Source organism: Pipistrellus kuhlii, unplaced genomic scaffold, assembly GCF_014108245.1.
Source record: "Pipistrellus kuhlii isolate mPipKuh1 unplaced genomic scaffold, mPipKuh1.p scaffold_m20_p_14, whole genome shotgun sequence".
In the NCBI taxonomy this organism is placed as follows: Eukaryota; Metazoa; Chordata; class Mammalia; order Chiroptera; family Vespertilionidae; genus Pipistrellus; species Pipistrellus kuhlii.
In genome coordinates, this window is record NW_023425449.1 from 509,669 (window position 1) to 521,635 (window position 11,967).

Genomic DNA, 11,967 nt, shown 5'->3' on the forward strand with positions numbered 1-11,967 from the left:
GGCGTGAGGCAGAGAGCTCTCTCTTGTGTGCTGAGTGGGCCCTGACCCTACTGACAGGCTGACCCTGACCCTGGTCACCCTGACCCTGACCCTGGTCACCCTGACCCTGACCCCGGTCACACTGACCCTGACCCTGGTCACCCTGACCCTGGTCACCCTGACCCTGACCCTGGTCACCCTGACCCTGACCCCGGTCACACTGACCCTGACCCTGGTCACACTGAGCCTGGTCACACTGAGCCCTGACCCTGGTCACACTGACCCTGACCCTGGTCACCCTGACCCTGACCCTGGTCACCCTGACCCTGGTCACACTGAGCCCTGACCCTGGTCACACTGACCCTGACCCTGGTCACACTGACCCTGGTCACCCTGACCCTGACCCTGGTCACACTGAGCCCTGACCCTGGTCACACTGACCCTGGTCACCCTGACCCTGACCCTGGTCACACTGAGCCTGATCCTGGTCACACTGACCCTGACCCTGGTCACACTGACCCTGACCCTGGTCACCCTGACCCTGACCCTGCTCACACTGAGCCCTGACCCTGGTCACACTGACCCTGACCTTGGTCACCCTGACCCTGACCCTGGTCACACACTGAGCCCTGACCCTGGTCACACTGACCCTGACCCTGGTCACACTGACCCTGACCTGGTCACACTGACCCTGACCCTGGTCACACTCTGGGCCCATCTGTGGTCACAGCTTTATTCCTGGTCACTGACCGTGGGCTGGCCCTGAGTCCTGTCACATTTGCAGCCTCCTTGTCCCTGGCTACGAGGTGCTGCTCTGGGGAAGGTGACGGTGGAGGCTCGGCCGTGGAAAGCCCGGCTCTGAGCTCCGGCAGCAGCAGGCCCGGCCGGCCCTCTCAGCAGGTGCGTGACTCGGGGCCGAGGCGGCTGCCCTGTGAGCCTCTGCAGAGCCACGTGGATCCGTGATGCGATACTAATTGCTCTCAGTGGTGCCTGGTGCTTCGCTAAAAACAACGTTAATGTTGGCTTTATTGAAAATCAGAAATAGCACCTTCACCGCTGCCAGTGGCCTGGCCGTCCCCGAGAGCCCGCGGGATGCTGGGGAGACCGGCGGAACAAGGGGTCCCCCTTCCCAGCAGGTCCCGGGCGGGCAGCCCGGGCCCTCAGGCGGCCAGCCTGCATCGGCTGGGGTGACCGCTCACACAGAAGTCGGCTCCGGCCTCGGCATCCGGCTGGTCTTCCCGGGGTTCGGCGCCTGGCGATCAGGGCGGCGGTGACGGTGACCGCCCGCACTCTGCCGGGGTTTGTGGGTTTCTCTGTGAGTCCTTGCTGGAGGGTGTTTTCCCAATGATTTTTAGAGCGAATGGAGGGGGAGGAAGAGGCAGAGAGGAACATCCACAGGAGAGAGACACATGGATTGGCTGCCTCCGGCCCCCCCCCCCCACACCCAGGATGGAGCCTGCAACCGAGGCCCACGTCCTTGATCACTCGCCGTGACGGCCGCGTGGTCCTTTCCACGTCTCGGTTCCTGTAAACAGTGCTGCAGGCCAGTGGCTGTGTCGCCCCCTTCCTGCCACTGCCCTGGCCAGCGTGGGTGCTGAGTGGGGTTAGGAATGAATGCATGACCCCCGATTAAATGAAGGAGTGCATGAGTGAAGGTGTGCGCAGTGAACGCACGAGGGAGGGGATGATTGAGTGAATGAATGAGTGACTGTGCACAAATGAGTGAGTGACTAAGTGAATGACTGAGTGCATAAATGAATGAATGAATGGATGCATTAGTGAATGAGTGAATGAATAAGTGAGTGCACGAGTGAGTGAATGAATGAATGAGTAAAGGAATGAATATGTGCATAAATAATAAGCAACTGCATTAGTGAATAAATGAGTGAGTGAGTGAATGAGTACATGCATGGGAAGCTCAGAGGTCAGCACCCCACTGCCTCTCTCAGGGGGACCCCCACTCCATCCACACGTGGGGGAGCTGCCTGAGCGTCCCCCTCGTCTCCCTGGCCGCCTGTCCGGGGGGACGCAGAGGGTGGCTCCCACAAGCCCTCCCCAACCCCCGCTGTCCCTCCGCCATCCCCGAGAGACTCGGCCTGTGGAGGGTGCGCCCGCCCCCCAGGGGAGACGAGGCTGGGCTCTGGGTGCCCCGGACCTCAGGCTTCATCCCGCGTCACCGACGCTCCCCTCCGGACCCAGCCCCCCAGGCAGCAGCCATTAAGCCTCCAGAGCCTCCAAAGCGGGCGCTCAGCAAAATCCCGCCGAGCAGCAGCTGCGCCCGCCACCCTCCTCATCAAACCCTCAAAGGGGAGATTAGCGGCGGCCCATCAGGCGGCATTGTCGCCATCCGCCGAGAGTGGCCTCGGAGAAGATGGCCTCGGAAGCTGGCGTCCTCCAATCTCCCCGAATCGGCTTAGGGGGCTGCAGCGGAGGAGGCGTGCTTTCAGACGCCGAGAAGTCACCGCGAATTTCATCCTGATTGCGTTTGGGTAAAATAGTAAATCTAATCTGTGACACCGGCTTAGGCACCGGGCCTCCTAGCGTTTTAAAAGCCCAGACGTGCAACATCTGTGAGCCACAGACGCGTGTCATGGGGCGGGGAGGGAGGGGGGGCGCGCGGAGAGCACCCTGCAGCCCAGCCCTCAGGCAAGGGGGCCGGCTGTCAGTGAGACGGGTCCCTGTGCGCGCCCCCCGCCCCCGTGGGACCGGGCTCCCTGCGGTGGCTCAGCCTTGGGTCCCCATCTGCCCTCTTACCTTACCATGATCGCCCTGTAAGCGAGTCCGTCCCTCGGAGCCCAGCCTGAGCTGGGAGAGTGCGAGCCGCCCCTCGGCCTCCATGACGCGGGCCTCACTGAGGTTCCAGCGGGGGGCAGGGAGCGGACAGCGGGTGGCGCCGAGCTGGGCAGAGGCTCCGAGGGCCTTGCTCCCGCCGCCCCCATGCGCCGTGTGACCTCGGACGGGCCTTAAACCTGCACCCGGCGTCTCCTCACCTGTGAGCACGGAGCAGGAGTGGGGGCTCCAGCCGGGACACGGGCCGGGCCACCTGGAAGGCACTCCTGACAGTAGCCGACTGTCCTGCCCACCTACCCCAGGCCAGCCACGAACCCCACACGACCCCGCACGTAACCATGGCAGCACACGGACCCCACGCTGACCCCGCAGGTAACCATGGCAGCACACAGACCCCACGCTGACCCCGCAGGTAACCAAGGCAGCACACGGACCCCACACTGACCCCGCACGTAACCGCGGCAGCACACGGACCCCACGCTGACTCCAGCACTGCAAGGACACGTCAGCTGGCAGCTGGGACGGTGGGATCCCAGGAGGTGGACATGCTCAGTCTCTTCTCCCCCCGCTCCCGCCCCCCATCAGCCTCCACCTCACAGTGGGATCCTGGGAAGAGATGCTCTCAGCTCCTCCTGCCAAAGGCAGGATGAGCCTGGGCGGCCGCTGGGCCGGGAGCCGCTGGGCCGGAGCCGCTGGGCCGGGACCCCTCGGGGTCAGGGCCTGGGAAGCCATGCACAGCGGGAAGCCTGAGGCCAGTGGGCGGGTCCACACTGGACAGGCAGCGCCGGATCCCCCAATCCAGAGCCCTGTCGGTCAGCGCGCCTCCTCGCGGCCCCTCCGGCCGACCCCTCAGCGGCCGGACGGGTGACTGCGAGGGGTCGTGACAGACGGCGCTCGGCGTCCCGGGGTGAAATGGCTTCTGTGTCAGCGCTGGGCCGGGCAGGAGAGGGAAATGCCACCGAAGGCCACGCTGTCATGTCCACGTCGAGGCTGCACCGGAGCTGCGGGCGGTGCGCACGGTGGAATGAGAGCCACGCGGAGGCGGAGGCGGAGGCGGAGGCGGAGGCGAGGCCGTGGCACCCTGACCGGGGCCGCGCTTTCGCCAAGCAGGGCCGCCGGCAGCGCACTCCTGTTTCTCTCGGCAGAAAAGGCCCCTTCGTAGCAGCTGAAGGCCACGCAGCTGCCCCTCGCCTCACAGCTGTCCCCACCCCGGGCCGCATCGCCTGGAGAGGCCCATCACTTGCCCCTGAGCCAGGACCCAGCGCGCCTGCTTGTCCTGATTTCCATCATCCCTCCCACACGCCTCCCTTGGTCATGTGTACAGGTGCCTGTGTCCTGCCCACGGTCCCCCTGGGGCACAGCCACGCCCTGGCCTCGGACGACCCAGGGCAGATGGCTCGGTGCCTCGAAGCCCTTTGTAGACATCCCCCTCAGATGGCCGGTCAGAGATTCTCTCTCATCAATGTTACTCTCTCTCTCCCTCTCCCTCCCTCCCTGAGATCAATAGCATCACACACACACACACACACACACACACACACAGGACATGGGTCTTGCTCCCGCAGAGCTGGGCCAGGAACCACTGCCGGGGCCTCCACGCTGGGAACCAGGCTCCCCCCACACCCCAGCCAGCGCAGCTACCACTTCCTGTGAGGCCAGATCCACGTTTCCCACCGGACTCATGGCGCCTCCCACTCACCCTTCCCAGGAGAACTGGCTCTCCTGACCCAAGCCCGAGGGCCGGGCGGGGTGTGTGTGTGTGTGTGTGCCTGTGTGTGTGCCTGTGTGTGTCAGTGTGTGTGTGTGTGTGTGTGTGTGTCAGTGTGTGTGTGTGTGTGTGTGTGTGTGTGTGTGTGAGAGAGAGAGAGAGAGAGAGAGAGAGAGAGAGAGAGAGAGAGAGACGTAGTGTAAAGTGTATAGAAAGCGATGCAAATGAAAAGTAAGGCCAGAGTGGGCTCCAGGGAGAGCTGGGTGCTTTGGGGGAGGAGAGAAGCCCCGTGAGGCTCGGCACTGAGGGGTGTTCGCAGCATCGATCTGGCAGGGACCGTGTTATTCCTCACAGGGTTTGGGAGTGGACGGGGGAGCCCTCCCCGGCGAAATCAATGGAGATGCTTCAGGCCGGGAGTCCAGGGAGCAGCAAGATTACCAGGAAGGAGATGAAGTGTGTGTGTCTGGGCCCCGGCAATAGGGGCGGGGGGGGGGGGGGGCGGGTTCCGGGCAAACTCCACAGCCTGCGGGGTGCGAGCGCTGGGCAACCCTGTATGAAGCTGGGCCTCCATACCAGGACCACAGACGGGGTATGTAACCAAGAACCCATCCCCTCGGGTTCTGGGGCCAGAGCCTGAAGCCCAGGCGTCGGCAGGGCCGGGTCCCTCCCCAGGCACCGGATCCTTGCTGCCCCAGGGGTCCCCGGGGCCCTTCACTTCTGACTCAGACCTGCGGTCCTGGCAGGGAGGAGGGGAAGGTGCCGTGCGTCCCCCAATCCTTGGGGGGATCCCTCACTGCTGGGCAGGGGCAGGAGTCCAGCCCCAGACAAGGGGGGCACAGCCCGCAGTCCCCTCCCGGCACCAAGATCAGCAACCAAACAGGAGTCTCCACTGTCGAGTCTCCATCGTTCCCTCCCTGGGGCATGGCTACCTCCTCGGTCAGCGAGGGGTCCTGGGAGGGCAGGCACTGAACAGGAAGCCCCGCCAGGCCACGCTGCACCACACCCGCATCACGACGCACCGCACCACGCTGCACCGAACCACACCACACAGTCCTGGGGCCTGCATGTCCCGCCCCTGTACCTGCCCAGTGGAGACTCGGCCCCAAGACAGTTCAGAGCGCACTCCCTGCTGCAGGCCCCCTCCCTGGCCCCACTGCTCATCACCTGGCACTGGGTGCCCATTTCCCTGCCTGGGTTGCCCCTCACCACACCCCCTCCCCAGTTGTGTGCTTCAGGGTCCTCATAGCAGCGATAAGGAAAAGGAAGCCTGGGATCCAGGGCACCAGAGACCAGCATGCACCTACCCCTGCCCCTGCCCAGCCATCCAGCTCGTGCCCATATCTGGGACTGACAGGGCCGGCGGGAAGGGACTGTGTCTTTCTGGCTTGGCATTGAGTTTGTGCCTAGAGGAGGGTCTGAAGCATGTGTAGGATGGATGGCTGGATGGCTGGATGGACGGACAAGTGGATGGGTGGGTGAGTGAGTTGGTGGTTAAATGGGTGGATGCGTAGGTGGGGAGATGACAGATGGACGGATGGATGGATGGATGGATGATGGATGGATAATGGATGGATGATGGATGATTGATAGATGATGGATGGATGATGGATGGTTAATGGACAGATGATGGATGGATGGATGGATGGATGATGGATGATGGATGATGGATGGATGAGGGATGGATGGATGGATGGATGGATAAGGGATGGATGGATGAGGGATGATGGATGGTTGATGGATGGTTGATGGATGGATGATGGATGGATGGATGATGGTTGATAAATGGAAGGATGATGGTTGATGGATGGATGGATGATAGGTGAATGAATACACAAATAAGTAGATTTCTCTGTCTACCTCAACTGCCATGAGTGAAACCGGCTCCTCCCTCCAGCCCCATCCAGACCCTCAGTAGCTGCAGCCTTAGAATGGGGGGTACCTGTGACCCTCCGCCCGATCCCTCCACCCAGTCCCACCACCCATCCTCTCGGGAGGAGCCATGTTCACGCGACAGGAGGGGCATGTGGCTGCTCCCTTCACCTTTCCCTCCAGCTCCAGCAGGCCTGCCCCTCCCCCCTGCCCACAGCCCTCCTCTGCAGCTGCGGAGCCTGCCCCCAGGACTGCGGAGGAGCAGGGAGGGGAGGGGAGGGGACAGAGAGGGGGAGGGGAGGGGGAGACGGGTTAATTCCTGCTTCCACTACACAGCGAATGCGATGTCCTTGAGTTGATGTCACAATTTCCTCTTTCTCCTAATTAAACAGAAGCCGCAGCCAGCGAGGGGGCGGGGTGGACGGGGGGGGGGGAGGCGAGGGGGGCGGGAAGAAATGAGGAATTAGAGGCGGTTGCCTGCGCCCGCAGCGCCAGGCTTTCCATTTAGCCTTGAAAAGCCTCCCCTCGCGTCTGCCGCGCGGAGATAGGAGTGGGAAGCAAATGGCATTTCGCCCCCGCCCGCTGCCCCGCAGGGCAGGGAGGAGGCCCCGGAGGGGAGCAGGGCGGCCGGGCCCCTGGGAGCAGCTCCGGGCAGACCCCGGCCTCATCGCCTCCATGGGCCTGAGCCTCCCTCAGGTCCCCGGGGGACAGCGGGGGCGCTGGGGGCCATCGGGGACACTCCCTCCCGCCCACGCCCGGCCCCAGGCCACCCTCAGCCCTCTGTCCACGGCGGGTCCCCTTCCTTCTGTGAGGCCCCCGTCCTCCTGCGGGGCCTCCACGGCCTGAGACGCCACCGCTGCCCCCTCCAGGCGGGAGAGGCTGGTCCCGGCCACACGTCTTCCCCGCCAGGACGGCTCTGACCAGGAGGCTCGGGTCCACAGCCCGGCCCGGCTGCCTCCTCTGCAGTGAGCCCCGGGGTGCAGCGGTCACGGGGTCAGCCTCCACTGTGAGCTCCAGGAAGTCGGTTCGACAGGCTGGGCCGGTCCATCAGGCCCAGGGCCCACAAGCTGCTCAGGAACAGGCTGAGGGAGCATGCGAGTGAGAGAATGAATGAATGAGTGAATGAGTGAACGCGTCTCTCCCTAACTACTCCCCCAAACCCAGCGCCTTCTCCTTAGGGACTCCCTTACTCTGGATGGCTGTGGGAGGGGAGGAGGAGGAGGAGGAGGAAGAGAAGGGGGAGGAGGAAGAGGAGGAGGAGGAGAAGGAGGAGGAGGAGAAGGAGGAGGAGAGAGAGGAGAAGGAGGAGAAGGAGGGGGAAGAGAAGGAGGAGAAGGAGAAGGAGGAGGAGGAGAAGGAGGAAGGAGGAGGAGGAGAAGGAGGGAGGAGGAGGAGGAGGAGGAAGAGAAGGGGGAGGAGGAAGAGGAGGAGGGGGAGGAAGAAGGAGGATAAGTAGGAAGAGGAGGAAAAGGAGGAGGAGGAGAGAGAAGGAGAAGGAGGAAGGGGTGGAGGGGGAGGAGGAGGGGGAGGAGAAGGAGAGGGGATGACGGGAGAAGGAGGAGGGGGAGGAGGGGGGAGGAGAAGGAGGATGGGGAGGAGGGGGAGGAGGAGGAGAGACAGAACCCCCGGTGTTCCCAGGACAGCGAGGGGGGAGGGCAGTACCCTGGCCTGGGCAGGGGAGTGAGGCGAATGCTGGAGGGCTGTGCCCAGGGCTCGGCGGGCCAGGCTGGCATGGCTGCATGTGCACTGGACGGGCAGGTGCTGGCGGGCACCAGGGTGGTGGTGGGCACTGTGGGAGGCGGGCAGGCCCAGGTGGGGCCATGTCGGCCGGAGTCTGAGCAGCAGAGGCAGGAGGAGAGGGGTGAGCAGTGCCTCCCCAACGCCACGGCAGGCCTGGTCCGTCCCCCGGCCCGTGGCCAGCCCGTCCGGCGCTGCCCTCCCCGCCGGGAAGGAGCGAGAGCCGCTGGCCCAGGCCCCAGCCAGTGAGCGGAACGCTGGACCCACGCCCGGCGCTGGCGTCTCCGCGAGATGGGACGGCGGCGGTGGTGGCTCCGGACGCCCCGGGCCCCGCCCAGCCCAGGCTGCCACCTGCCCCTGCCCCGAGTGCGGGCCTGGCCGGGGCCCAGGTAACCATGGAAACGCGGCCTGGGCCCAGGGGTGTCCCGGGCGGGATGGAGAGGACCGTGGCAGAGATGCCCGAGGCCGGGCGTGCCAGCGGAGTGCCAGCCGCGTATTAATCTCACCGCGAGGCTTTGTCGGGAGGTGATTGTCTGGCAACCTCTCGGGGTCTGTAATTAACTGCTCTGGGGGCGGCAGCCGTTACCTCCTCCCCTCCTCCCTCAGCTCTAAAAGACGCTGACAGCTGCCTGCTCAGCCCCGCCCCGGCCCTGGCCGGAGCCTCCGTTTCCCTGTTTCTCCAGCGCAGATAGCGCCCGGCCGCCTCCAGGTGATCCCTCCGCTGGTTCCCTCGCGCCACGCCTCCCGCCAGGATTAGCACAGCCGAGCGTGTCTATCTCGCCAGCCAGCCTGCAGGCCGTGGGGAGGCCGCGGAGGGCGTCCGCAGCTGTGGGCACGGCGGGAGGCCTGGCCGGGGCCACACGGCGGGCACTCAGGGCCCCGGAGGAGGGTGGTGGGCCGCACACACTGATTCCGATGGGCCCGGGCCCCGCACGGCTCAGAGCCGGGGTCAGGGCACGGGGCTGGCCGGGGCCTCAGGCCAGCTGCGGTGGCCAGGGGTGCAGGGGGCACCGGAGCCCTCAGAGGGCAGCAGCTGGGGCACCGGCGATGAGGGCAGGTGCGTGCCCACAGGTGGGGCTGGCTGACTCTCCCCTTTATTCCTCTTTTCCCCAGAGCTGGCCTGACAGCTGCTTATGGGAGCATTTTTACCCCAAACCACACAGAGCTGCCTCAAACAGCCATCACCAGGCCCTAGAGGCTCAGCAAGGCGGGAGGGGCCCCTTGTACAGATGAGAAAACTGAGGCCTGGGCTGGGTGGGCTGGGAGGCGAAGGCCAGAGCGCAGGGCTCAGTGGGCCAGTCTTGCTGGGGTGACACCGGGCCCGGATCTCCTAGGTTGGCCAGCTCAGCGTCTGAGAGCTGAGGGACCTGTCCCCCCACCTTAGGGACAAGCCCTCGGGTGCAGGACACACAGTAAGGAGCCGCGGAAGCGCTGCCTCCTGCAGACCAGGCGGGCCCACGCCCACAGCTTACAGAGCTGGGCTCCGGAGCCGGGGTCAGGGCGAGGCGGCACAGCACTCAGCCATCGGCGTGTCCTGTACGCTGGGTGTAAAAACACAAACACGGGATGCGGCGTGGTTCCGTGGCAGAGCGTGAACCCGTGAGCCAGAGGTCACGGTTCGATTCCCGGTCGGGGTGCACGCCCGGGTTGTGGGCTCCATCCAGTGGGGGGCGGTGGGGGCAGCCGATCCGTGATGCTCTCTCATCACGGATGTTTCTCTCTCCCTCTCCCTTCCTCTCCGACATCAATAAATAATATTTACAAACAACCACCGAACAGGACAGGGCTGGCACCTGCTCTTCGGGCTGCTGCAGAGATGAAGTCCCGTGTGCGTGGTGCCAGGCGGGCGAGGAGCCGGAGGCTCACAGGGTGCGGGCTGCCCTCCCTCCTCCGCACAGGCCTGGCGTGGCCGTGGGCCCGCGGGGCCGGCTGAGCCGGGGCCGCCCTCGGCTGGCTCCCAGGCCGCACGCCCGGAGGCCGGGCCGCCTGCCCCGCACCTCCCCGAGCTGGAGCTTGGGAAGCAATCGGTCCCATCGCCGAGTTAATGCACGCACTTCCCGGATCGCTGTGCTGACACGGGCTCTGACACACGGTGCCCGGCGGTAATATATCGCAACAACAGATAATGCCTGAGTGACAGCTCACCCAGGGCCGCGCCGAGCGGGCCGCACCCGCTGGCTCCCTGTGGGGCTCGGTGTGGGCCTGGGGCTCGGTGTGGGCCTGGGGCTCGGTGTGGGGCTCGGTGTGGGCCTGGGGCTCGGTGTGGGCCTGGGGCTCGGTGTGGGCCTGGGGCTCGGTGTGGGTCTGGGGCTCGGTGTGGGCCTGGGGCTCGGTGTGGGGTCTGGGGCTCGGTGTGGGCCTGGGGCTCAGTGTGGAGTCTGGGGCTCGGTCTGGGGCTCGGTGTGGGCCTGGGAATCGGTGTGGGCCTGGGGCTCGGTGTGGGTCTGGGGCTCCGTATGGGGCCTGGGGCTCGGTGTGGGTCTGGGGCTCGGTGTGGGTCTGGGGCTCGGTGTGGGCCTGGGGCTCGGTGTGGGTCTGGGGCTCGGTGTGGGTCTGGGGCTCCGTATGGGGCCTGGGGCTCGGTGTGGGTCTGGGGCTCGGTGTGGGTCTGGGGCTCGGTGTGGGCTTGGGGCTCAGTGTGGGGTCTGGGGCTCGGTGTGGGTCTGGGGCTCGGTGTGGGCTTGGGGCTCAGTGTGGGGTCTGGGGCTCGGTCTGGGGCTCGGTGTGGGCCTGGGGCTCGGTGTGGGCCTGGGGCTCGGTGTGGGGCTCGGTGTGGGCCTGGGGCTCAGGTGTGGGGTCTGGGCTCCGGTGTGGGTCTGGGGCTGGCGGGGCTGGTCATGGGGGGAGTGGCTCTGAGTATGAGGGTGATTTCGGGGTCCTCCAGCCTTACGGGGGGGGGGGAGGAGAGGGGCAGAGGTGGGTCAGGTGTGGGGAGGAGGGGGAGGAACTGCCTTCTCAGTGGCGGAGAGGCTGGAGGTCAGGACGAGGCCATCACTGGGCCAGGCTGCGGTGCCAGGCACAGTCAGCCCCTGGCCCTCAGACAGCCTCGGTCCACGCACCCATGGGCGGGTTTGAACCTGGGACTCAGGAAGGGGCACAGGAGGGGCCGGCCGTCAGAGGGGGCAGTGAGTCAGGGACGGCAGCTGGGCCCCAGGAGCAGCCCCCGGGCCCCGAGGGGTCAGGCTGGGCTCCGTGTCTAACGGAGACGGGGGTGCCCAGCCCAGAAGCAGGAACCCTCAGGCCGGGACCGGCCAGCACAGGCCCAGGCACGCAGCTCTGTCCCCCTTCCTCCCCCTCCACTGCCTCTATCGGGTCCTGCTCGTCAGGACAAACCGAAGGCCCTCCCTCGGGGGGACACCTCCGTGTCACCTGTGTTCCCTGAGCGGCCCAAGGCAGCCAGCTTTCCACCATGCCCCCAGCCAGTGCTCCTCACCCGGGGAGCACCCACACCCGGGGGAGTACCCTCACCCAGGGAGCACCCACACCCGGGGGAGCACCCACACCCGGGGGAGCACCCTCACCCGGGGGAGCACCCTCACCCAGGGAGCACCCACACCCGGGGGGAGCACTCACACCCAGAGGAGCACCCACACCGGGGGAGCACTCACACCTGGGGGAAGCACTCACACTTGGGGGAGCACCCTCACCCGGGGGAGCACCCACACCCGGGGGAGCACCCACACCTGAGGGGAGCACTCACACCTGGGGGGAGCACTCACAGCCGGGGAGCACCCACACCTGAGGGGAGCACTCACACCTGGGGGGAGCACTCACAGCCGGGGAGCACCCACACCTGGGGGAGCACCCTCACACCCGGGGGAGCACTCACACCCAGAGGAGCACCCACACTCGGGGGAGCTCCCACATCTGAGGGGAGCACTCAC